This window comes from Cervus elaphus, chromosome 3 (assembly GCF_910594005.1).
Source record: "Cervus elaphus chromosome 3, mCerEla1.1, whole genome shotgun sequence".
NCBI lineage: Eukaryota > Metazoa > Chordata > Mammalia > Artiodactyla > Cervidae > Cervus > Cervus elaphus.
In genome coordinates, this window is record NC_057817.1 from 35,876,419 (window position 1) to 35,903,201 (window position 26,783).

At 40.3% G+C, this 26,783-nt stretch overlaps 1 protein-coding gene across 2 annotated transcripts in view; it reads right to left on the reverse strand.

Annotated features, from left to right (window-relative positions):
• TMEM117 (transmembrane protein 117) overlaps positions 1-21,950 on the reverse strand; it is a 569,518-nt gene extending 547,568 nt beyond the window's left edge. The window contains exons 1-2 of one of the 2 annotated variants that reach the window (XM_043886463.1): positions 21,806-21,950; positions 17,842-18,002 (exon numbers count right to left, since the gene is read on the reverse strand). The gene's annotated coding sequence lies outside the window, so the exon portion shown is untranslated. Of the gene's footprint in view, positions 1-7,891; positions 8,201-17,841; positions 18,003-21,805 lie in introns of those variants that run through there. The other variant, XM_043886454.1, reaches the window with a different exon arrangement.
• Positions 21,951-26,783: the final 4,833 nt, after the last annotated feature.

Genomic DNA, 26,783 nt, shown 5'->3' on the forward strand with positions numbered 1-26,783 from the left:
TGTTCTTAAGGGCTGGAGCTCAAATCACTAACGGATGGCAATTTTTTTTTTTTTTTTAATGTGAGGTTCATCACCCAGTTACAGACCTACATTGTTCTTACACCAAAGAAAGCAGATAAAAGTGGTTAAGAACAAAGACAAACATCATGCATTTTCACAGTATTCAATACGCAAGAATGCCAGAAGGGGCCAGCTGTCAACTCGATTTCATGCAAAATCTTTGGAAGTGTCCAAAGACCACTTTTAGAAGAGAATACACAGAAACACCTCAAGGCCAATGAGTCCTGAAGCAGAAATAGTTGCTACATGCCCATCAGAACTGGACAGGGCCGTCAGTTAAGAAGTTAGTTTCTCTGAAACTTCTCCTACCAGTGAGGAATTCTGGTGTGGTTCCCCCATCAACTTCCTTCGCCACCCACATACAAGCAAGGCAGCTGGATGTAGACGACTAAATACATATAACTCTGATTCACTTTTAAATAAGTGTTTTGTGGAAAGCAGACATATATTTATTTTATTGTTGTTGTTTTTAACTTCAGAATCTTGCTTTGTGGGCTCTGTAATTTCCACATGTCCAAACTGAGTTACAACATTCAAAAAAATTTGGAGGTAGCTCTTCCTCTCCAATATTTATATTCTTTCAAGAGAGAGCTGTACTACTGAGCAACAATCCCGCCTTAGTACAGGTCCTAACTCCCGCAGCCAAGCTATGCATGCTACTACCACGCCCTTATGAATGGTAAGAAAACAAAGCAGGGACTTCCCTGGTGCTCCAGTGGCTGGGAGTCCACCAGCCAATGCAGGGGACATGGCTTACATCCCCGGTCTGGGAAGATCGCACAACTAAGCCCAGGAGCCACAACTACTAGGCCTGTGTGCCTAGAACCTGTGCTCTGCAAGAAGAGAAGCCACCACAACTAGAAGCCTGCTCATTGCAATGAAGAGCAGCCCGCCTTACCTCTCTCTTAACTAGAGAGAGGCTGTGCCCAGCAACCAAGATCCAGGGCCGCCACGAATAAACTCATATAATAACACTGATAAAAGAAAACACAGGAGCAGAGCAGGTGCTGCCTATTTAATTAACAGATCCATGAGCAGAAGAGCCAGAACTTGAATCAAAAGCCATCCCTGGCCCTTGAGCTCTCTAACACACCCCAACAAATCTGGAAGTGTTTCCAAAAATATCTCCAATCACGTTTACAGCTTCATCTCCCCTAACAGACTCAGTGACTTAGACACTAGCCGAGTGAATGGGATCATCTGGTCTTTTTCTTTTATGGTAAACATGTTTATATATCCTTGCCTCATACTCCACAGTGGAATCAATGCATCTTAGTGGGCCCCAAATTTCAAAACTTACATAACCTGAACAACAGCGCTCATCTCCGCTTCCTGACTCCCTACATGAGGAGGTTGACAGAAGTTTGCCTAGTGATATCAGCCTGTTGTCCAGACCACCAAAACTGCTTTCCCCTCTGTACTTCCCATAAAGCATTCTGATAATCAGTACAAACGTTCAGTGACTGTACTGTTAATCCAGGATTGAGGCTGTTCAAACTGACTATGCTACATGGTATACACAGTCTAAAAACATTTTTTAAATTTTTTAAAATTCAATTCTGCTTCCATATTGAGCTTTTATCTTAAGTAAATGTGCTTTTAGCTCTTAGCAGATCATAGTGAAATTATATGTTTTTGTCTTCCTCCCTAGATCACAAAGTCCCCAGGGAAAGGGCTGTTTACTTTCAGGGCATAGCACAGTGCTGGCTTCATAGTGGGCAATTAATAAACTGGATAAACTGAGTGGAACTACAAAAGAGAAGCCCCCTTGTATAAATGAGATGAGAGGAAGGCAGAGCAACCTGCCATTCCTTCCACTAAGGAAAGAGAAGAGCAGCTGAATCCAAAGACTGCAAGAATGATGGGCCAGTAACAAGCACTGATACACCCTCAACCCCATCCCTACAGCTACCATCCCATTTCAGCACCAGTTTCTGCACTGTTCTCATTATTACCAAGGTTAACACTTACTAAAGACTTACCATTTCGCAGACACCATGCTGAAGGGCTTTACAAACATCTCATTCAAATTTCATAGCAACCTAATGAAGAGATACTCTATTGGAAGCAATGTTTAAACTGAGTTTAGTAGCTTGCATCAAAGAACAGAACAAACCTACGCCAGAGCCAGGATTCAAATTCAAGCCACATGCCTTCAACATTCTATACTACATCTTCCCCACACAAAGACATAGATTCCAAAATCTTGCCTTTTTCATGTTGTTTAGAAAGTTCCTAATAATAAGGCCAATTGATATTAAAGATTCATAGTACTTCTAAGATAAATGAATCTACTATTACTATTCAAACTGACTTGATACCATGATTGGAAAGCACTGGGATCATGTGACTGACCAGGATTGCCCTAATTTTTTCCCTTCTCCTTTGAGCAACAGTATAAGTAGTTGAGTTGATCTGACTGTCCTTTTGCAATGCATCACTGACATTTATTCGGATTTTCCAACTCTACTTATACAGAACACTGCACCTCTGAGAACTAGACTAATTCACACTATTCAATTTTCTCTCATAATAATAAAATCATGAGATAGATGCCACCATCAGAATCTTGGAAGCCGCTGCTTTCACCTAACAGCAGTGACAGGCTGAAACTTTCTACCCTGCCTGATAATCCATAGGCCTTCAGTCATGGTTTACACTCTAGAGGGACTGGTATTTAGTGTAGGTATCAGAAATGTCATGCATTTTACTACAAGCCAGTATTTTACCTGGTGAAGTAAAGTGCAAGTGTCAGTTGCTCAGCTGTGTACGACTCTGGATCCCATGAACTGTAACCCACTAGGCTCCTCTGTCTCTGGAATTCTCCAGGCAAGAATCCTGAAGTAGGTAGTCATTTCCTTCTCAATCCAGGGATTGAACCTGGGTCACCTGCATTGCAGGCAGATTCTTTACCAGCTGAGCCACCAGGGAAGCCCCATTTCACCTGGTACTAACAGCTAAGAATGGAAAAGTGGAAAGTAGGTAATTACATGCAAGTTGGGAGGAGGAGCTCAGCAAAGGCACAGGAAAGGACGTCTGGGACAGAGAGATCTATCAGTAGTTCTGTGTGGCTGGAACACACACAGCACTCGGGGGCACCCTCAGATAGTTAAGGATAATCTGGGGCTATTTTAAGGAAGATTACACAAAAGTAGTGTTCTTTATTTTACTGATTAGAGACTACAGAATCAAAGTCTTCAAAGCAGAAGAGCAGTACAATTGCTTGCAGCAGGATTTTGAAAGATTTCTCCGCCTACTTGGAAAATGACAAACTGGTTAAGAGGCATGATGAAAACGGCAACACTCGCTGGGAGGCAGCTCCAACAGTTTACATTAAAGATAATCAAGTACTGGACCAGGAGAACATCAAAGCCCTGATAATTGTTTTAATCATTTACCTGATTGGACCAAAGCACCCTGCCTTCTTGACTTACTGGGGTTTTTCCAAATAAGTGAAACTCTCAAGGACTTCAAGAGTACAAATTTCATGTTTCCCTCAGCAGGAACCCTGGCTCGGGTGATGCTTTATGCATAATGACAAGTATGAGCAAGATGGAGTGTATCACATCCATTTAAAAAAAAAAAAAAGTATGAGTTCATGTGGCAAAGTCCTTGATGAACTAAAAAAATTATGCTATACAAAAGACATCATTACTAGCCAAGTGCCCCCAAAGTCCAGCTCTGCTAATGCAGGTCTTAGCATCTAGTGATACCTAACCAGGTAAAATGAACATCATTTGCACTGTGCAGCACTGTGCTAGGATAAAAAAAAAGAATTTCTCCAAATGTTTTGAAGCTCCTTGGTATTTCTGTCTGAAAATTCACCTGAAATCCTTCTTAGCTCTTGTCAAAGGGCTTATTAAAGATAACCATGTCTGTACCCTGCCAAAAGTGTGAACTTTATTTCAGCACCTTAAATCTAATTTCTTGAAAAATAATTGTTAAAAAGACTCCTTGTACTTTGTTTTTTGTGGTATGCACTTTGTGCTCCAGACAGCTGTGTTTGGGATACTTCTTGGCTGTTTTAGTATAAGACAAAGTTAAAGGTTACTTTCTTCAGTTATCTAGCTATATAGTATTATATTAATGTATGTAAAGCTCTTTGCAGTTGACAGAACACTATTTATTGATACAATCATTTCATTTACTCCCTGGGAAATAATCACTTCAAAAATTGTCTATCAAAAGGGCAGACAGAGCTTTAAATCATTTAATACTATTTCCTTAAAAGATAAATAACAATAGCCTATGTTTATATCACATTTTACCTCTTAGTGTTTTTATTGGGTGAAATCACATCATTAGAATGACTTTACCCAAATGATCAAAAGCATCAGAAAGGCAAAACAAATGGTGATGGGGGAAATATGGTCCATTTCTACCTGAAATTTCTACCTGAAATTTCTACCTGCTACTCACTAGCTCAGTGACCTTGAGCAAATCCCTAACCACTCTGAGATTCCACTTCTTCACCAGCAGAATCCTAACGAAAATACTTTCCTCACAGGTTGGCAGTGGAGACTAAAGGGGATTTCATTTGTAAGTGCCTGGTCACTTTCAGACACTTCCTTACCTGAGGACCACTATTAAAATGCAAGTGACTCCTGGTCATTCCCATTAAACATGAGCATGGAAATAACATCAACTCTATATTACATTTACTGAGTGGTTTTTATATGCTATTCTCAGTGTCTCGGGATTTTACCATAACAACACAAAGGATGAATATCATCCTACTTTACAAATATTGAAAACGAGGCTCGGAAAGCTCAAGCTACTTGTCTAAAATCATACATAGAAAGTGGTGAAGTCCAGACTTGCTAATTCCATACTAATTCCATAATTTCATCATTCATTTGTTCACTAGTCACTATTCACATGTTCACTGTTGCATATTTGTGACAAGCACTGGCCTACACATGAAGGTTACTAACAAACCACACCCCTGTTGCTTTGAACTTTAGGATCTAGATTGAGAGAAAAAGACATTAAACAGAGAAAAACAAAACAGACAGTATTTCAGAAAGTTACAAGTTGATGGAGAAAAGGAAAAGTTCACATGGGGTGTCAGGGAAGTTAAAAAGGTCTCACTATCAGGTGACAATTGCAGACGTGTAAGAAGGATGTCAGGCAAGCAGACATCTTAGGAAAGAATGATCCAGACAAAGGGAAAGGCCTGTGCTGCACATGATTAGAGCATTTAAGGAAAAGCCAGGAGACTAGTGACTGGACAGCATGTGGGTGCAGGGGAGTATGAAAGGACTAGAGATCTGGGAGGCAGGATCCTGACCAGGCCTTGAGGCCATCCTACCACATGGGCTTCTCTCTGTGCAAATGGGGGACAGAAGAGTGACACAATCTGAGCACTCTGCCTGATGCTTGGAAATGTACCAGATTCTGGATACATTAAAAAAAGAAGAGATGACAAGATATCCTGATGGACCGGATGTGGACGTGGCCTGACAAACCCCAGAATGGATTTGCCATTTCCTGAGATAGGGAATGCATTTCCTGAGATGAATACCTCTGGAGCAGATATAGGCGACATAATGACTAACATTTTGGAGTGCTTTTTATATTTGGGGCTCTTGGCAAGTACTTTTCATGCATTATCTCAGTCAGCCCTTAGACCCAACCTTTGGATTTACCAGTGAAGAAACAGAGTTTTTAAAAGGTCATCTGCCCAAGGTCATACAGCTCCCAACTGGGGGAAGCAGGCAGAACCACCTCTTTATGACCCCAAAGTCAATTACTGTGTATTTGCTACACTGAAAAGGGTAACCTAAAAAGTACCAATGGGAAGGAAGCAAGGGTAGGAACTAGGTGGTGACTTACACCTACGGGGCACTCAAAAAATCTTTGCTGATGGATGAATAAGTGAAAAAGTAAATGTGTGGATGACAGTTGGGTAACAGACCAGACTTGTGTGAGGAAAAAAAAAAGCACTGAAGATTCTATACCAGACAGAGCAGACTCTTGATAATGTGATATCCAAGTCTGTAAAAAGAGAAATGGCAGAAGGTGAGAAAACCAAACATACATATTTGCCTGGACCAGTCCTGAGGTAAGAATAGGTCTTAGTTTACTATTTGAATTGTTAGATGAAAAGGCAAGCATGAGGAAATGACATAGTATTTTATGTAATGCCAGTGCTTAATACAGGTTTTAAAAATACAAACAGCAATAACAACAGAAGTAAAGTTAGAACTTCTCATTTTCAGTCCAATACAAGAGACCACACAGCCTTTTAAATAAAAAGCAACCTTTTAAGTCAATCAATGAAACCACTATAAGTGGCTTTGCACAGATATCAGGTCTGTACTTGTGGTACCCTAGCTAATTTAGAGGATCACATCCATAAATCACTTCCTACACTTTCTCTTCACATTGTTCCAATTTTTAAATTACTTTTTTTCCTTGTTATTACCCTCCAGTCTTTGGGATAACAAAGCACTGAACCAATGCAAGTTTTTAAAATAGAAAAATCTGAAAGCAGAGCAGGTCTGGGGTTCCCTCTAAACATGACATTAGCCAATTTTCCCATCAAAAACAGCCTTCTCAAGTCCTACGTCGAAAAATAATAAACAATTAATTCTTTTAAAATATTCAGATTGTCTCTTCAGAGACATGTGTTGATAAAGAATTAATATGATCATATTCCAGACACAACACCAAAAAAAGTAAGAGTTAATGAATAAAATAAAATTTACTCATATCCAAAATTGCTTTTTAACTGACTGACAATTTGAAGAAGCAAATTAAATACAATAAACAAGTACTGGTTTCTGAATACAAGGCTCAGATGAAGGTGGAGTGGGGTGAGAATAAGTATCTGAGCCAAAATGTCAAAATCCATAATTACCTTTAAAATACAAAGATTGGGGAAGGAAGAATGGAGTTAGAGAGTATAAACAAGACAAAAATTCAGTGTTTCACAACAGAAATAGCTCTTACAGGGACTCTTACTACACTTTACATTCAAAAAACGGGAAGAACTTTATTCTGAAGACAAAACAAAACCCCGAAATCTTCCTAGAAGTCCTTCTCTGGATTTCAAACAACGTATCATTTATAACTAGAGGGAAAACACATGTAGTCAATGTACTTTAACTCAAAAAAACACTTGGTCAATCAGGAGACTTCCATCTACACATAAATACTAAAACAAGCATGTGATGTTTACTAGCATCCCTCATACCCACACACTCGCCTATTGTTCCACAGCGGGTAGAATGAATAAGGGAGCCAAAGTGGACCCACATGGGTCAAACACACTTGTGGGCCTCTGGCACTGTCAAAAGTAGGAATAGATAAACAGCTTCATTAATCATGATGAAGGCAGTAAACACTCAAAAGCGCTCAAGTTTTGTGCGGTCTGGGGGGAGGGGGGGTTGTTTTTAAGGAGAACAGTCCCGAACTACAACCTGTTAATTTAATTAATGCACCATGCTGGGGCTTTCACTCTGTCCGCATCCTAGGAATCACTGGAGCGAGGAAAGTTCGCCGTTCACCCCGGTGACGTCCCTCACCCCCCGGAGCCCGGAGTTGGAGGGTACCCCCGCCCCAGCCCTCCCCGGAGCCTCCTCCGCCCCTTCTCAGGAGGGGAGGTGCGCGCTCCCCTCCCGGCCACTTCGCCGACCCCTCGGCGCGCCGGCCCCGGGAAGGAAGGAGAGGCGGCGCAGGGCAGCCGGCCGGGGGCCGCGGCCGGGGCCGCAGTCGCGCGCAGAGACGAGGCGGCGGCGCGGCTGCGGGCGGCCGGGCCGGGAGGGCTTTGCCGCGGCGGGACCGAGAGGCGGGGTAGGCGCGCCGGGCGCCCGGGCCGCGTACTCACCGAGGGGGCCGCGCGGACTCTGGGCGTCCGCACTCGGGAGACCCGGGGGAGCGAAGCCCTCTGCCGCGCCCGCGGCCTCTCTGGGACGCGCGACGAGACGGGCCAGCGGCGTCGCTGCCGCGGCTGCTGTCACCGAGCTATAAATACCGGCTCGGCCCACACCCGCCGCCGCCTACGCCGGGCGCCCTCCGCAAAGTCCGCCGGCCGCGGGCCGGGCAGCGAGAGCGGGCGCGCGAGGGCGACGGCGCCGCGCCGATGACCGCGCCGGCTCCAGCTGTGCGGCAGCCTCGGCAGCTGGAGGCATGGCCTCCCGCCGCCCCTGCCCCCGCCCTCCCCTCCCGCTCCCTCCCCTAGCGCCCGCGCCGCGGGCCGAGCGCCGGGGCCGAGCTGCCCGGCCCGGCCCTCCTCTGCAGAGCGCGCGGCGGCGAGCGGGGGCCGACTTTGGTACCCAGAGCAGTGGGGGTGGCGGCCGGGGGCGGCCGCGCTCCAGCCCAGCCTGTCAGCAGCAGTCCCTTCCCGGGGGAATAGGAGATTTCTTATAAAACCCACCATCCTGCGGGGAACCAATGAGGTTCCCAGGTGGAACGTCCTGCTAAGAGCTGCAAACTTTCTAATACAGTCAGGTCACAGGGCATCCTTTCTGCTTTTGTCTGTTGGTGTGGAGGAGTGGGGATGGGGAGAGACAGAGACCAGAGGATGTGAAAAAGTCTTAAACTTACTTTCCAGCTTGTCTGGTTTCTCTCCTGCTCTCTCTCTCTCGCTTACACACACACACTAATATATTCACACATGTATACACATGTTTATAAGCACACACATTCATACATACATAGAAATGAACAGATAAATGTACACATGCAAACATATACATTAATATATACACATATAAATGCAATGGTACACACACCTGTATACAGAAGTATATGTGTATATACATATGCTGCTGCTGCTGCTAAGTCGTTTCAGTCGTGTCCGACTCTGTGCGACCCCATAGACGGCAGCCCACCAGGCTCCCCCGTCCCTGGGATTCTCCAGGCAAGAACACTGGAGTGGGTTGCCATTTCCTTCTCCAATGCATGAAAGTGAAAAGTGAAAGTGAAGTTGCTCAGTCATGTCTGACTCTGCGCGACCCCATGGACTGCAGCCCACCAGGCTCCTGCGACTGTGGGATTTTCCAGACAAGAGTACTGGAGTAGGTTGCCATGTCCTTCTCCAGTATATACATATACACATATGTATATGTGTATACACATACTTTTGCAGCCTGAGGCTCAGAAAACTAACATTCTGTGGTGCTTAAATGATTCACTTGCAGCATGCAGGAGGAAGACCCTCTGACCACATTTGACCGGTTCCTTTCTTCCTGATGTACCATCTCTCCTACTGTATGTATATGTGGCCTTTGTTTCTCTCCCTGCCCAATAACAACTGCTGCCTCAGTTTACAGGTTGCTTATAATGTATTAAAAGCTGCTGTCAGGGTTACTGATATTCCATGCTAATGGAAGTGGTCACTAGTTTGTCTAGTCAAATGGAAAATGGGACAATTTATAGCTACTTCCAGTAGCAAACTTGGGAGGAGAATAGCCTCTCTCCTGGACTATCAGCATGATTCAGGAATGGATTGGGCAGCAAGAGGGAGAGCTGAGATGTCAGCAGATTTTGAAATGGGCTAGAGAGAGCCATTCCCAAGTCCTGCAGTGTAGCTAGTGTACACAGGGTTTACTGGGCGTCTACTGCCGTACTTCTCACTGTTTGACATTTGTTCTGCTTCTGAGAGTGACCACATAAATCCCCATTGTAGTCAGTTTGTGATCATCTTATTGAACTCAGCATAGTGAAGCTTTCACATGTTTTCCCAGGAAGAGCTGTTTCCTATGCTTGCACTTTGTACATTTTACTGTGACATTTTTTACATTTGCTGTACTTTTTTATGTCTTTTCCTCCCCCATTAAGCTATAAATGCTTTTGAGGGCAGAGACTAAATCTTACCACTGCATCCTCAATACTGAACATACTGAGTTATGGTAATGGTTCAATAAATAGCAGATTAATTCCACAGTTTAACCATTCAAGTCTACCATCCTTTTATATTTAAAAAAAACTTGTTAAACCATGTAACTAATTAACATGAGCTCCATATGCTGTATATGGTGCTTCCCAGGTGGCAAAGAGGTAAAGAATCCTCCTGCCAATGCAGGAGACACAAGAAATGTGGGTTTGATTCCTGGGGCAGGAAAATCTCCTGAAGTAGGAAATGGCAACCCACTCCAATATTCTTACCTGGGAAATTCCATGGACCGAGGAGCCTGGTGGGCTACAGTCCATGGGGCTGCAAAGAGTCAGACATAACTGAACAAGTGAACACACACACACCATATGCCATATATATGCCACTGTACCAGCAGGAAAGTCCTATATTTTAGCTATAGTTGATTTACAATATTATATTAGTTTCAGATGTGCAGCAGAGTGATTCAATATTTTTATAGATTATACTCTATTTAAAGTTGTTATAAACTAAGGGCTAAACAATATATAAGTGCTGTACAATATATATTTGTAGCTTATGTATTTTATACATACTAGTTTATACCTCTTAATTCCCTACCCAATGTTGCCCCTCCCTCCACCCCTCTCCCCACTGGTAACCACTAGTTTTTTCTCTATATCTTTGAGTCATTGTTGCCTTCATCCGTTTGCTTTATTTTTTAGATTCCACTCCATGTAGGGGTGACAACCTACAATATTTGCTTTTGTTTGACTTAGCGTAATACCCTTCTAGGTCCACCCACACCGTTGCAAATGGCAGAAATTTATTCTTTTTTTTTTTTTTATAGCTGAGTAGTTTACTGTTGTAAATATATACCACATCTTTTTATCTATTGATGGACACTTGGGTTGCTTCCATATATGTCTTGGCTATTGTAAATAAGGCTGCTATGAACATTGGGTTTCCCTGGTGGCTCAGACCGTAAAGGATCTACCTGCAGTGTGGGAGACCTGGGTTCGATCCCTGGGTTGGGAAGACCCCCTGGAGGAGGGCATGGCAACCCACTCCAGGATTCTTGCCTGGAAAATCCCCAAGGACAGAGGAGCCTGGCAGGCTGCAGTCCGTGGGATCACAGAGAGTCGGACACGACTGAGCGACTGAGCATGCACATGAACACTGGGGTATATGTAACTTTTTGAATCCATGTTTTTGCTTTCTTCAGATATATACCCAGGAGTGGGATTAATGGATCATATGCTAATTTTCCTTTTAGGTTGGTTTTTTTTTTCTTTTTGAGGAACTGTTTACTGTAGTAGCTGCACTGATTTACATTCCCACCCACGGTGTAATAGAGTTCCCTTTTCTCCTTATCTTCACCATGTGTTATATTTTCCTTACATCTTCATTTAGAGCAAGAAGTCTTTAATCAATTAAAACTGGAAAACCTTAAAACTTCAAGAACTGTGCAGCATAATACTGAGGCCTGTGGCTTACTAACTACCCCACCCCCCAAAACAAGCCAAATGAAAACAAAAGGCACTTTTCCTATCCCTGAAAGACAGAGTGTACAACACATTGTATTTCAGAGGATAATGGGGTGAAAATCATTGAGCAACTTCTCTTCAGATTACTTGAGAGACAGAACTTGCTCCACTCTATGACTGGTTGCATTACACAGGTGTCTACTAGAATGAACTTCAGTTAATCAGAACTGAACTGTCTGGCCTCTTTTACATGGTGCTGTTACCCTACCTTTAGATCCCTATCTTCTTAACATATGGTCTGGCTTCCTTTAATAATAATTTTAAGAATAAGATTAACCAATGCTTACTAGTTGTTCTTAACTGAGAGGTCTCAAGCTTTAAACAATACAGTTCTCCAGAACCACTTCAAGGCAAAATATTGAAATGAGCAGAATTTTCTTCAATAACAATGTTCCCTTTTTACCACTGATCAAGAGGCTTGTGTCCTTTGCTTTGGTAAGCCACCCAGGATCTCCAGTTCAGCCCTAACAACCAGACAGGGCAATAGCCTCTACATTTGATCTTTCTCACTAACATGCAACAATAAAAGCTTGATTTATTGAAGGCTTATTAATACCCATTTCATGTATTAAAATGTTGAAATCTCTGCAACAGGCCTGTGAGATAGATAGCTGCTGTTAGTTTCCCTTCCATGTTGCCTTTGAGGAAAGAGACACACAGAGATGGCGCAGTTCACACTGGATCTCATGACTAGTCCGAGTGGTGGGGTCAGGATCAGAAACCAGTCAATGGATCTCATCAGCCCACATTTCAACCTCTCATCGTATACTTCCTCCTGTGTACCTCAAAAGGGATATGGGTTTTTACAGTTAGGAGATCTGGAATAGGGACTATTGGTTTGAATCTGGTTCCACTACAACCCTAGCCACACCCTGAGCAAATTGCTACTATAAAATTACAATAAGAATCCCTAGGGCTTCTTTTCTTCATCATTAGGTTACTGTTATCCTTATTCTCTAGTCACTTTCCATCCCAGTTGCTACCTACCACACAGACCTATTGGGAGTTTTAAATGCCTTAGTTTGTATAAGACACCTATACAATACCAGTTACATAATGGGTGCTCAATAAAGGCCATTCTTCCTTCCCATCAAACTTTATTGTGCTATGAAAACCTTTTTTCAGGTCAGAGTCTATTGGTCCAGTACACAGATGATGATTGCTTACTCATAGAAATTAATCATTTGTCTAGTGTTGGCCAGCAGTGTTTGAAAATGGTATAGCTACAAGCCCCAGAAAGAAGCCAAGATAGCAGGGCTATGTATCTCCCATTAGCCCATCCATATTTTAACCAAACTACTCCATTTTGTTTCTTTATAGGCAGCAAACTGACCCCAGTTTCAGACAATGTCTGGGCAGTGATAGAAATAGTGGAAGTAGGAAATTCTCAAATGAAAACTCTCCAATCTGCCTACTCCACCTCCTCAAGCAGAGTCAACCCTGCCAATAGACAGGCTTAAAATGTGTCTTGTTTACATATAATTTCTTTGTAAAATCCAACCGAGTGCAGAAATTAGAAGTAACCACATGAGATGATGTTTTACTGTTTACCTCATCCCATTAGACTAATAATAGAGCTATACTCCATTTGAAAAAAAATAAAAAGACAAATTCAATATACATTTCAAAATTTGGTGAAAACTTTTTATCAGACCAAATGATCCTCTCTAAACGGACCTTTGAAACCAAAAGGAAACTATAGGAGGAAGCATCTGTAATCCATACCAAGTGTATCTGGAAATCCTTTCATCAATGATTTGATGAACTTCAAGCAAAACTATTTTTAACCTCCAATAGGTCAGTCAGGATGATATTAATTGCACACTCCAAACATAAACAGCATAATTTCCTTATTGCCAAAGAGGCAAGAAGAGAAGTTTGAAGCTGATCCATAATTTTCTTCTGGTATTTAAAGGCCAGTGACTCTATTGCCAGGATTCTTCTCAGCAATCCTAACTGTGAATGTCTATCCCCATGGTACCCAGTGTACTCTGATATATTTTAGTTAGTCCGCATGTCCTGAATTTTGCTTGGGGAAAGATGATCATCACATATCTACTGCTTGGACCATTAGAGCCTTTGCTGTGGGATCTGGTTCTGCCCAGATAGTGGCAATGTGATAATAAGCAAATTCCTGGACCTCTGTACATTAGTAGTACTTGCCTTATAGGTTGTTAGAGGGATTAAATAATGTGTCTTACACTTTTAACATTTGGCCTGGTTCATATTAAGTTCTCCATAATGATCTTCTTATTATCATAATTATTTATCTCCTTCCTGCCCTGCTTATATTTCCATGGAGTTTCTTTTACCAAATGACTGATTCACCTAGCCCCCACTTTAGCCTATAAAGGGCTTGGCAGAGGGATTTTTCTGTACAGGTTTTAAAACAAAAGAGTCATGCAAACAATGTGTAGACTAGCAGTCATAGGAAGACTAGAGCTGTCACCTGCTTGCTGACCAGCATCTGCCCTGTCTCACGCCCATCCTGAAGAATCTGCATAAATGCAGCAATTCCTTCAAAGAGCCATTTCTGCTATGATGACAGAGAGGGTCAGTTGTTTCACTGCCCACTCACTTTCATTGTTTTTACTGCCGCTTCTTGATCTCTCCCCTCTGCCTCACACCCACTCTTACATATACAGAGGCCCTAAGAACTGACCAGTCCTTCATTTCCAGGAAGCAGCGCTTGACTGAGGTTGGGGATGACTTCATCCACAGGAATGTGACTGCTGGTTTCAAATGGCAAATTTACCTTTGGGAAGTTTTGAGCTGACCTTCACTTTCTTCCTGCTTCATTTCTCATAAAACAAATGGCCTTTTTTTTTCTTCTTCAGACTGTTTCCAGTAGATCCACTAGACAGGTTTCATAGACAGCCCAAGGGGGAGAGACTAGATTTGAGGGACTTCAAAACTCTTGATTAGCAGCTTCAGCTGCATGCAACAAATTCTGATAAATTCTCTTTTCTTTTTTATTCTGTTAAAATATTTTCTAATTTTCTTTGTTATAGCTTCTAGATACACCTATCATTTTAGAGTGGATATTTAATTTCCAAATACATGTTTTTTATTAAGTATCCTTGATATTAATTTCTCATTTTGATACTAATTTCTCATTTAAATGTTTTCTTCCCTGCAATCACCCTCTGTGTTTTTTCAGCCTTCTAACTTTATTGAGGCTTTCAATAGTTAAGTCAAAGATCTCTCTTGGTAACTGTCACATTGAACTTGAAAATATGTGGGTTATTTTCAAATATCTTTTGATATTGATTTCTAACAAAATTCCACAGTGATAAGAGAACAGCTTCTGTTTGATTTCAATACCTTTAGAGCCTGAAATTTTTGCACCTTGTTTTATGTCCCTAGAGATGTTCCAATGTCTCCTGGTTTATGGTCTGTGGGAACTTGAACAGAATTTGTATCCTACTCTTGTGTGAAAACTGTATAAATCTTAACTATGTTGAATTGGTTCATAGTGCTTTTCAGATCTACTATCTACTTTTCCAAATATTCATTCTGTTAATTTTTGAGTTTGATATTGAAACTCCAACTAAAAATCTTAATTTATCTACTTAAAAATAATGGTAACATATAGTGGAATATATGTGACTATGTTCTGTATTTTCCAAGTCTCCTGTAAATGTGTTATCATAATTTAAAAAAATACAAAAGAAAGAGAAAAAAATGAGAAAAAAAAAAACCCTCTTGATTTCATGTAAAGTATCAAATACACCACCCAATCTATAAATCTATGCAAAGCAACTAGTCCATTAAAGCACTGCAAGGTGCTGAGGTTTCAAAGATAAACACAGCATGTCTGTTTCCTCAGGAAACTCAGGATGTAAATAAGCAGACAAGAGATGGATTAAAATCACCATAAATACTAATGAAAGGTGACATGTGATGAAGGCCAAATGCATTTAACTGACCATAAGGTCTATAGAAATTTGAAATGGAGAAAAAAGCCATCCTTAGGAATTGCTGTATCACACCAGATGGAAGAAGATGTTTGAAGCAAACAATGAAGGATAAAGAGAATTTAGATAAGCAGAAAAGGGAGAAGGAAGAAATTCCAGGCAAAGGGGAATACACAGAAACAATGCTCATTACTCATAAGGGTTTGAGTCAGTACACACTGAAGCAGGGGAGAAAGAGAGAAAAGATCAGTAGGAGAGAAAGTGGGAAGAAGAGATATGGAGAAGAAGCTGGAAGAGTCAGGAACGTTATGGCCCATTCACAGGAACAGGTTGTATGCGGTACTGAATAAAGTCTTTGAAGAAGTAGGGAAAGCCAGTTTGTTGAAAACGGACTTTTCAGTTCCAGTTATTTTAGTGCTAAGAGCTTCAGGGCAGGAAGATAGGATATGGGAGAGTAAAACAAAAGGTAAGAGAAATAATTAGCAGCAGGAATTTTTAAAATTAAGAAATGAAAATGATTTACTTCTGTATTTTAAGACAATAGCCATGTGTTCATGTAGCCATGAAATGAAAAACAGAAGCTTAACTCTACCCATCGACTAGAAGGACTGTTCTCCCTGCCTCCCTTAAGGGTTAAGGGGAGCCATCCCCGCCACCCTCGACTGTCTCAACTTTTGGAAAGATAAGGAGGGGCTTTGCAAGCCTTTTTTTCAGTGCCTAGGTCCTCTCTTCCATCATAGCTGCTCAGCCCAGAGGCCTGCCTGGCCCACTCCTCCGAGTTTTAGGATATCATTAAAAAGATAAGTCTGTGCAAACAATGACAGGTAAAAGTGTCACTATTTAAGGATGACATAATATTCCATATAGAGAACCCTAAAATCTCCACCCAGAAACTATTAGAGTAAATGAATTCAGTAAGGTTGCAGGATACAAGATTAATCTATAGTAATCTGTTGAATTTCTGTATGTGTGTATGTGCTCCGTCACTTCAGTTATGTCTGACTCTTTGCGACCATTTGGACTGTGGCCCACCATGCTCCTCTGTCCATAGGATTTCCCAGGCAGAAATAGTGGAGTGGGTTGCCATTTCCTTCTCCAGGGGAATCTTCCTTACCCAAGGATTGAACTCTCCTGCATTGGCAACTGGCTTCTTTACCACTAGCGCCACCTGGGAAGGCTGAATTTCTCTATACCAATAATGTAATATCAGAATGAGAAAATTTTTAAAAAAAAAATTTTTTTTTAAATCACATCAAAAAGAATAAAATATCTAGGAATAAACCAAGGAGGTGAAAGATCTATACTCTGAAAATGATAAAACACTTATGAAGGATTTCGAAAATGATATAAAAAATGGAAGATAACCTATGCTATTGGATTGGAAGAATTAATATTGCTGAAATGGCCATATTTCCCTAAGCAATCCACAAATTTAATGTAATCCCTATCAAAATATCCATGACATCTTTCACAGAACTATAATAAATAATCCTAAAATTCACATGGATAAGAATATATGGTATACGTACACAATGGAATTTTAGCCATAAAGAGAATGAAATTATGCCATTTGCAGCAATGTGGATAGAGATGCAGGTTCCATCACTGGGTCGGGAAGATCCTCTGGGTAGGAAATGGCAACCCATTCCAGTATTCTTGCCTGGAAAAATCCCACGGACAGGGGAGTCTGGTGGGCTATAGTCCATATGGTTGCAAAGAGGTGGACACCACTGAGCGACTGAGCGCACATCCCTGACATGGGCCTGTACACTGTAGAAGAGAATGCTGGAGCCTTATGAGGTTAGACTTTAAGATAATACTATACTCAGTGAAATAGGTCAGACAGGGAAAGACAAAGACTGTATGCTATAACTCACGTGTGGATTAAAAAATACAAATGAATGTATATGCAAAATGGAAACAGACCCACAGACATGGAAGACAAACTTGTGGTTACCAAAGAGAAGAGGGGAGGAGAAAGGACAAATTACAAGTATGAGGTTAACATACAAACTTCTATACATAAAACATAAGCAACGAGGACATATTTTACAGCACAGGGAATTATGATCATTATCTTGTAATAACCTACAATGGAGTATAATCTGCAAAAATACTGAATCTATGCTGTGCACATTAAACTAACATAATATTGTAAATCAACTATATTTCAATAAAAGTTAATTAATTTTTTTAAAAAGGATAAGTCTCACAGAGAGATTTCTTCACTTAGTGAATTAGGTATTATGATACTTAACTTCAAAATATTGTAGACTAATTTATATGGTACAATCCACATTCTTCTATCTACAAGTAAGCAAATTATCTCCTGTCTTCATTGTATTCGTTTCTTAGGCTGCTGTGACAAATTACCACAAATGGTGGTTTTAAACAACAGATACTTATTTTCTCACAGTTCTAGGGCCCAGCACTCTGAAGTCAAGGTGCCATCAGGGTCTTCTCTCTCCAAAGACTCTAGGAGAGAATGTTTTCTTACCTGAAACTTCTAGTGGTTCCCGGTGTCCCTCAGCTTGTCAGCTCTATTACTCTGATCTCTGCCTCCATCTTCATGGCATCTTCTTTTCTGTGTCTTTGTGTCTAAATCTTCCTGTCTTTTCTCTTATAAAGATACAGTCATTGGATCCTTATAAGTGAAATCTAAAAAGAAATGATACAAAATGAACTTATTTACAAAACAGAAACAGACTCACAGGGTTGGAAAATGAACTTACGGTTGCTGGGGGGAGCGATAGGGGATCAACATGTATATATGTTTTCCATGATATGGATAACCAATGGGGTCCTACTGAATAGTACATGAAACTCTGCTCAATGTTATGTGGCAGCCCAGATGGCAGGAGGGTTTGGGGGAGAATGCATACATGTATACATACATATATATATACATATATATAGCTGAGACCCTTTGTTATTCACCTGAAACTATCACAACATTGTTAATCAGCTATACTCCAATATAAGATGAAAAACTTTTTAAAATATAAATAAATAAATCAGATACAGTCATTGAATTTAGGACCTGCCCCAAATCCAGCATGATTTCATTTCAAGATCCTTAACTAATTACAACTATAAATACCTTAGTTTCAAATATAATCACTTCTGAGTTACCAAGTGAATCTGAATCTTGGAGGAATTCAACCTATTATGTTTGTATTCACAAATAAGTAAGTATCCCCTGTCCAAATGTCATGGTTTTACTTGCAGTACTGGGTTATTCCTCCAATATAGGGTAAAAATACATGGGAGAAGTCATTTACTTAATGATAAAGTATTTTTTGTAAATATCCCTCTGAATAATGTTATCCAATCTCTCACATTACGACTCCAGCATTGTACAGCCCTGCGTCTTTTTTGCTTCTATTTGGAGAGGTATATTATGCCTCTCGGAGAAGGCAATGGCACCCCACTCCAGTACTCTTGTCTGGAAAATCCCATGGATGGAGGAGCCTGGTAGGCTGCAGTCCATGGGGTTCTAAGAGTCGGACACAACTGAGTGACTTCACTTTCACTTTTCACTTTCATGCATTGGAGAAGGAAATGGCAACCCACTCCAGTGTTCTTACCTGGAGAATCCCAGGGACAGCGGAGCCTGGTGGGCTGCCGTCTATGGGGTCGCATAGAGTCGGACACGACTGAAGCGACTTAGCAGCATTATGCCTCTAAGTGCCAAAGTGCTGAATGTTATTTAAGTTTCCATTCCAAAATGTAAAACCATCATTTTCAGGAAATTCTACTGTGTCAGATACTTCTGTTGATGTGGTGGTGAAAAAAAACAAAGCTAATGCTCTCATATAGCTTGTTTTAGTGCGTGTATAGGTGGTAAACACAAAAGGCATAATGATACAACTTCAGGTAGTGAGAAATGCTATTAAGAAAAGTAGGTAGTGGTGGGAGGGCCAAATTAGGGGTATGGGATTGAGAGATACAAACTACTGTATATAAAATAGATAAGCAACAAGAAGATAACTGCATAGCACAAGGAATTATAGCCATTATCTTGGCAATAACTTTTAATGGAGTATAATCCATAAACATACTGAATCACAGCGCTGTACATCAGAAACTAATACAATATTGTAAGTCCACTACACTTCAATGGAAAAAAAAAAAGAAAGACAGGCAGAATCAGAGCATGGAGAAAGATATGGAAACTTTAGAAAGGGTGGCCAGGGCAGATTTCTCTTGAGGGACATTTGTGCAGAATAATCAAGGTAGGTCCTTGCTGCCACAACCTTCTGTCTATTTCCTACATTGCATTTTTGCTAGAGGTGCTAAGTAATCCACATACTACATTAAACATAATATTCCTGCAACATAGTGACAGTCCTTCATGTCAAAGTGGTTTTCTGTGTTGCCAACCTAGCATAGATCAATACATCTGTGGTGTATATATTTGCAATCACTGCACTGTTCCAGGCACTATTCTACATGTAGGCAGATACAGATAATAGACAGCAAAACTCCCCTGTATCATGTAACTCCCCTAGAATGATGGGAACTTGCATTCTATCGTTCGACACAGAAACGGAAACCTGGGGTTTGATCTCCAGCTCTCCTACATCTTTCTTACCCTTAGAAAGCCACTACAAGCTCCTAAGCCTCAGTTTCCAAGTCTGTAATATAAGGAAATTGCACTGGACAATCTCTGAATGCCCTTCCGACTCTAGCACTGCACTGTTTTAGAGGACATGGCAACCTGATTTACTACACCATAGTTAAAAATGATTTCAATTCAGGCAGCCATCAATATCCCTGGGATCCTAGATCCTAGGGGGATCCCTAGCAGGGATCCTAGATCCTGGGATCTGTAGTTAGGTGAGTGGTATGATTGTGGGAAGAAGATGACAATATCTATTTTGAAGCAGAAGATCCCAGTTGGCAACTGGTTAGATGGGGAGCAGATTTAGCCTCATGGCGTTATGGAGCTGCCAAACACTAGACAGAATTCAGTGGCTTCAAGAAAAGATTGAGTTAATACATATGAAACACTTAGAATAGTGCTTGGCACAGAGTAAACCTCAATAAATAAAGTTGTTATTATTATTGGCTTGTCCCAGAAGAGCTAGGTTACACTTAGAAAGCCACAGGAGGATAGTTAGCAGACAAGGCAGAGAACTGGATAGGAAAACAGCTGATTGGGGGGCATGCCGTTGCCCACCATATACCCTTGCATCCTGAATGCTAGTCCCTACCCACCAAAGGTACAAATGCAGATTTCTAGCTTGGGCAACTATGTTGATGATGACACATTTTGGGAAATAAAAAAATAAATGTGCATGCAAGCTTTAGAAAAATAATACATTTGGATTCAGACAATAAGTTTGAGACATCCAGATAAAGATGATGATTTCCAGCAGGCAGTTGTGTATGCAGACCTATAACTTAGGCAAGAAACTCAGACTGAAATAACAGATGTGCCAGCCAACAGTATCCATTATGAGTCAGTGTTTCTAAAGTGTGGTCTCCAGACCATCTGTGTTACAGTAAACTAATGTGAGTGTTAAGAGCAAATTCCAGAACCCACCTACTGAATCAGAATCTCCTGCAGTGTGTTTAGTAATCTCTATTTTAATAAGCTCCTGAGTGATTCTTATATACAATTGAAGTTGGAGAAACATAGATAGAGGGAATTATTGAAGTTATAGCTCTGTTGATGAAGTTGCATAAGAGAATGCAGGAGAAAAGGCAGCCAGGGAAGCCTTGTTGATACAGCCTTGCAGCACCTGGAATTCCATCACTTCATGCCACCTATTAAGTGAGTAGGGCTCAACCTCAACTTCACATTTGGGTAACCTGATGCTTGGGACTCATCCCAGACCAATGAAATCCCTCTATCAGAGGGAATGTGGCAGGTCCTTTCCCTCCAGAGTCCCAAATGGTTGCCCTATATCAAAGCTTGCAAATTGGTAAACAATTAGGCCTGTTAAATTATTTCGTTTGACCTCACACTACTCTAAAACTCTAACTTGGGGTCCAGCAACTAGGACCCTGTGGTTCCATCAGCATAGGGCACAGATTCATCCCTAGTCAGGGAACTAAGATCCTGCATGCCACATAACGAGGTCAAAAAAACAAAAAATTCTAACTTAGTTGCAAATATTTAAAAACAAATAGATTTCACATTTTAAAAAGTGAATGCCTAGCTTGTCAGAAAACTTGTCAGAAGAACTGGCCTTGCCCCACCTATATTCTTAAATGGCAAAACAGCTGCTCCAAAATGGCCTTCTCTAGTCATTTGAGTTACCTGCCTGGACCCCTGGCCTCTGAAGTCATTTTGAGTCCTATAATATACTCTATCAAGGGGCTTTATCCTCTCAGTTTTCCCCACCCTCTGCATACCAGTCCCCTCGAATTCCAAGTACCTCTTGTCACTGACCCCAGTCCCCCTGAGCATGGCACAGAGAGAGGAAAATCACATAAAACAGGCCCTCCCTCACCTTCTGGTTTTATCCTCTGCTGCACAGGCCACTTCCTGGAGCTGGAGTCACCAACATCTCAGGTCACATGGAGAGAAGTGGGGCAGCTGTCCTGGGAGCAGCACGCACCTCAGGCCAAGGTGAAGTCTGACACCGACATTGATACCACTGCCTTCTACAGCAAGGCCAGGCTCCTTGCCACCGCAAATCAGCGACATCTGGGTTCCCCGGAATGAACCCTCCCCTCAGTAAATCACTCTTCTTTGGGATGGAGCAGCGCTGGTTTGGAACCAGAAAGCTTCCTTAGGTCCCTGGAAGGCTGGATTCGGTAAGAGAAATTTGAGAAGCAGGGCCTACTCTGTGATAATGAACTTCCTCAAATCTCTTGTTTCCCTTAAATATACAAACACCAGCTAATGGATTAGCCATTATTTTTGAAAATAGCAATACTGGACATCTGCATATAATTTTTAGTGTTTTAGTGCTGGGAGGATATATACATTAATATAATTAATTTGTCACTTAAAACTGCTAAGCTGGCACAAAGTGTTTTCTATCTGCAATAACAGGGAAAAACTTGAAAATTAGCATTTAAGCTGATGTGGAAAGTGTTTCAACTATTTTGTTATCAGTACACAAAAAATAAATTTTGTTTTAAATATTTATTTTTCAAAATAAAACTTACTCATACAATTTTGTTTGAGATAGTTTTCTGCCTTACTCAAAAGAGTGTTTTTGACCATCTCATCTCCTACCTTGAGTAAACAGGTATAATGAAGAAAAGATTAGTAGAGGTTTTGGAGTTATTAATAGATAGACAGGCCTGAGTTCAAATCTTATTTTTGCTATATACTCTATCTAAAACAGATATTCTTATCTAAAATATTTAGCTAATAATGTGTAAGTTATGGAACACAGTGAACTAAACAAAATAATAAAATATCTGGCATATTCTGGTACATCCATTATTTTCTTTATAAGTTTCATTTCTAGGGATAACAGATCTCATGAAAGGTCTCACATTTTTACAATAAAATTCCTATATGAATATCTCACCAAAATTTTAGTGAAAAAGTTCATCAACCCCTTGGGGTCCATGACTTTCACTCAGTTTCTCTAATATATTTTATGGGTTCAATTTGTACAATAGGTCTAATATTGTTATAATTACCACTATTGAATAGAATTCTCTGTACATAAATAGATTGTCAAATTTCAATGGATCACCACTTCAAACAATATTTTAATTCATTCTTCTAGCAAGCATTTACTGTGTACTGTAGAAACAACTAAGATAGCATTATCTTACATAAGATGTATTATATAAGCTCATCTTTCAAAGAAAAAGACCAGTATTATTATCATTCTATTACAACATAGAACCTGAGGAATGAGTAGTCTATGAACCGCTAGCTTTGCCTAGAGACATAGGACTCGCAGTAGTAACAGGTGACAGTACAAGATTACTATGCAAAGAATTTTATCCTTACAAATAAAGAATATTTTAATAATATTTTACTTGTACATTATTTTATATTAATTTGTTTTCTTTTCTGTGAACCCATAGGTTGCTTTGTGTATGAATGCCTCGTCCCTAAATAGATTTACTGCATTTAAGAGAGGTAAATCCAGGGAACTTATAAAAAAGATTCTATTTCCAAAATATCATACCATATAACTTTTTCATATTTGTTAAACATAATAAAAAAATGTTACAGTGCTCTTTAGACCTTTAAGAATTTTATAAATATTAATTATAGCCATTTTTAAAATTATTAAAGTCAGTTTTATCATGTAACTGGCTTATGTTACAATATTATCACTACTGAACAAGCAGTAATCATGAATTTACCTGAATCTACAAAACCAAAGTTTTTATTACTTCATATGAATTTCTCTGTAGGACTTAAGAGCAAGAAAAGAAAAATCTTGTTTTAATGTGAGTGTGGGTGATTATCTGGGTTCACACAACCCAGACAGCTATGTGGCTGTCTTTCCACAGCTGGCCTCTCATAGAAATCAGTTCACATTTGTCCCTTCGTAAAGATACACATGGGGCTTCCCTGGTTGCTCAGTGGTAAAGAATCCGCCTACCAAAGGAGGAGACACAGGTTCAATCCCTGGCTTGCAAAGATTCCCTGGAGGAAAAAATGGCAACCCACTCCAGTATTCTTGGCTGTGAAATCCCATGGATAGAGGAGGCTAGCGGGTTACAGTCTATGGGGTCTCAAAAGAGTTGAACATAACTTAGTGACTAAACAACAACCAAGATACATGTAAGCATGTGGGCTGAATCTTGTGTGCTCAGAGAGAAGTCTTGAATTCTTGAGTATCAGTTCCATATCCACAAATGCCCAGCTCTCTTAAAGTTTATGGAACTTTATGAGGCTCATCATCTTTTACTTCTTTGTAGTTGTCCCCATGAAAGAGACAAACAGAATCATGCTAAGCCCACACCCACATGGGGACACCCACATCTAGTTCACCCACCATGGTCTTCTTCTATAACCTCATGGCTGACATTTAAGAAATACACAAAATAAATTACTAGAAAAATTTATTTTCCTTGAGGAGGTCCAAATTCCTGTCCTTCCCCACTAATGAAACACAGTGATTTAATAATTCAGTAGTCTTGCAAATAATCACATTTGAAGTATGACAAAGGAGAATTAAAAGGGGAGTCAGGGGACTTTCCTTGTGATGCAGGGGGTCTGGGTTCAATCCCTTACCAGAGAACTAGATCCCACAAACCACAATTAAATATCCCACATGTAGCAACTAAGACCCAGTGCAGCCAAATAAATAAAATAAACAAAAAAAAATTTTTTAAAGATACATCCCTTTAAAAAAAATAAAAAGAAAGGAAGGGAGCCAAGAAAGGTGGGTTTAGTCAGCTCTGCCAATACAGATCTGCCAATCTATATCACCATGGATAAATTCATAAATCTCTGTTCCTTAGGACCTCACGGCACCCAGGTTTGGAATTCCATGTACTTATGTGCACTTTTACTAACATACATACACAAGATTTCTTCATGTGAACAATAGGGGTATTGGACACACAGACAATTGAGCTTATTTAATCTGTAAGATTCTATAGTTCTAAATAATTTATACCAAGTGGTAATAAATGCAAATTTTATTCATTTTGTTTTTTTAAACCTCTCATAGATAGACAGGTTTGTAAAGATTTAAATCATTTATTTGTCTCTGTGTATTTGAGGTTAATTTGTCTTATATTTATGGGAGAGCAGTGCTCTTCCTCCCAGTGATTTTTGATTATGAGGACAATAACATGGGCAAGATGCATGAAATTGCACATCTGCAAAATAAAGAATGCTTGTTCCTTATTTTTCTACAGCAATGCACTGATTCTACATTGATTCCTTTAATTACATGCTCATAAGAACCAGAGAGCTGGAATATCTGAAAAATATGCAATGGATAAACATAGGCTTTTTCTTCTTTTTCTAATTTTATCTTACTATATTTATGCAACTGCCTTTATCTGGGAAACATAAGCTTAGATCGCTTCCATATAGAAAAGGACCACAAAATGATTAGAATGACAATACTACTCTTTCTAGAAGTCCCCATCAGCCTAAAGAGTTATGTGCTGTAATGATGCATATTTCAATTTAACCACCTAGTCACAACTAGGATAATAGAGAAAATCAATGCTGTTGGATCAAACATGCCTTCTGAAATATCATAAGGGGAAATGCAACACTGTTCCAAGAAACAAGATAGGGAAGTTCGTCTTACAGTGGAGTCTGCCACCAATCAAGCTTTAGAATTGAAAATCAGAAAAACCTGCATGCAGTAGATAGAGACTCAGAGACAGGTAGAGGCCCGTATTCTTTTTTTCCTTCACTAAAGTTAAGAAAAAAACAAGTAAAAGCATGGCATAGACTGTGTCTACACCACTTCATAGAAAGTGAATGATTAGGTCAACAAACTGGTTCAACAAAGACTCCTCCCCCAACTTGTTTAGTGACTTAATCAGTGGCCGTGACCTAGTGCTGCCTCTCCCCCTACATTTCAGTCTTTGGCTTAGTGTTACCCTTGTGTTCTCAATGTATGTGGTTCATTATGGGGAATTAAGGAAACCTCATACTGAGAGGTAATTCAAGTTGAAAGAACAAATGACAAGGCAGGAAAGGGAAAGTGATGAAAAAAAATCAAGAATGGAGAGATATTATGAAGATATGTAGTTCTTTAAAATATCATGGACATATACATCCCTCTGATTTCTATTTCTCACTCCATTAAAAAATAAATCAAAATCTGAACTGAGCCCACCAAGGTGGTATTAAAATGTTAAGATTAAGAGAACTGATAAAAAATTAAAAAGAGAAGGCTAACCAACAGACTGGTTCCAAATAGGAAAAGGAGTACGTCAAGGCTGTATATTGTCACCCAGCTTATTTAACTTATATGCAGAGTACATCATGAGAAACGCTGGGCTGGAAGAAGCACAAGCTGGAATCAAGATTGCCAGGAGAAATATCAGTAACCTCAGATATGCAGATGACACTACCCTTATGGCAGAAAGTGAAGAGGAACTAAAAAGCCTCTTGATGAAAGTGAAAGAGGAGAGTGAAAAAGTTGGCTTAAAGCTCAACATTCAGAAAACTAAGATCATGGCATCTGGTCCCATCACTTCATGGCAAATAGATGGGGAAACAGTGGAAACAGTGTCAGACTTTATTTTTGGGGGCTCCAAAATCACTGCAGATGGTGATTGCAGCCATGAAATTAAAAAACGCTTACTCCTTGGAAGGAAAGTTATGACCAACCTAGATAGCATATTAAAAAGCAGAGACATTACTTTGCCAACAAAAATCCGTCTGGTCAAGGCTATGGTGTTTCCAGTGGTCATGTATGGATGTGAGAGTTGGACTATGAGGAAAGCTGAGTGCCGAAAAATGGATGCTTTTGAATTATGGTGTTGGAGAAGACTCTTCAGAGTCCCTTGGACTGCAAGGAGATCCAACTA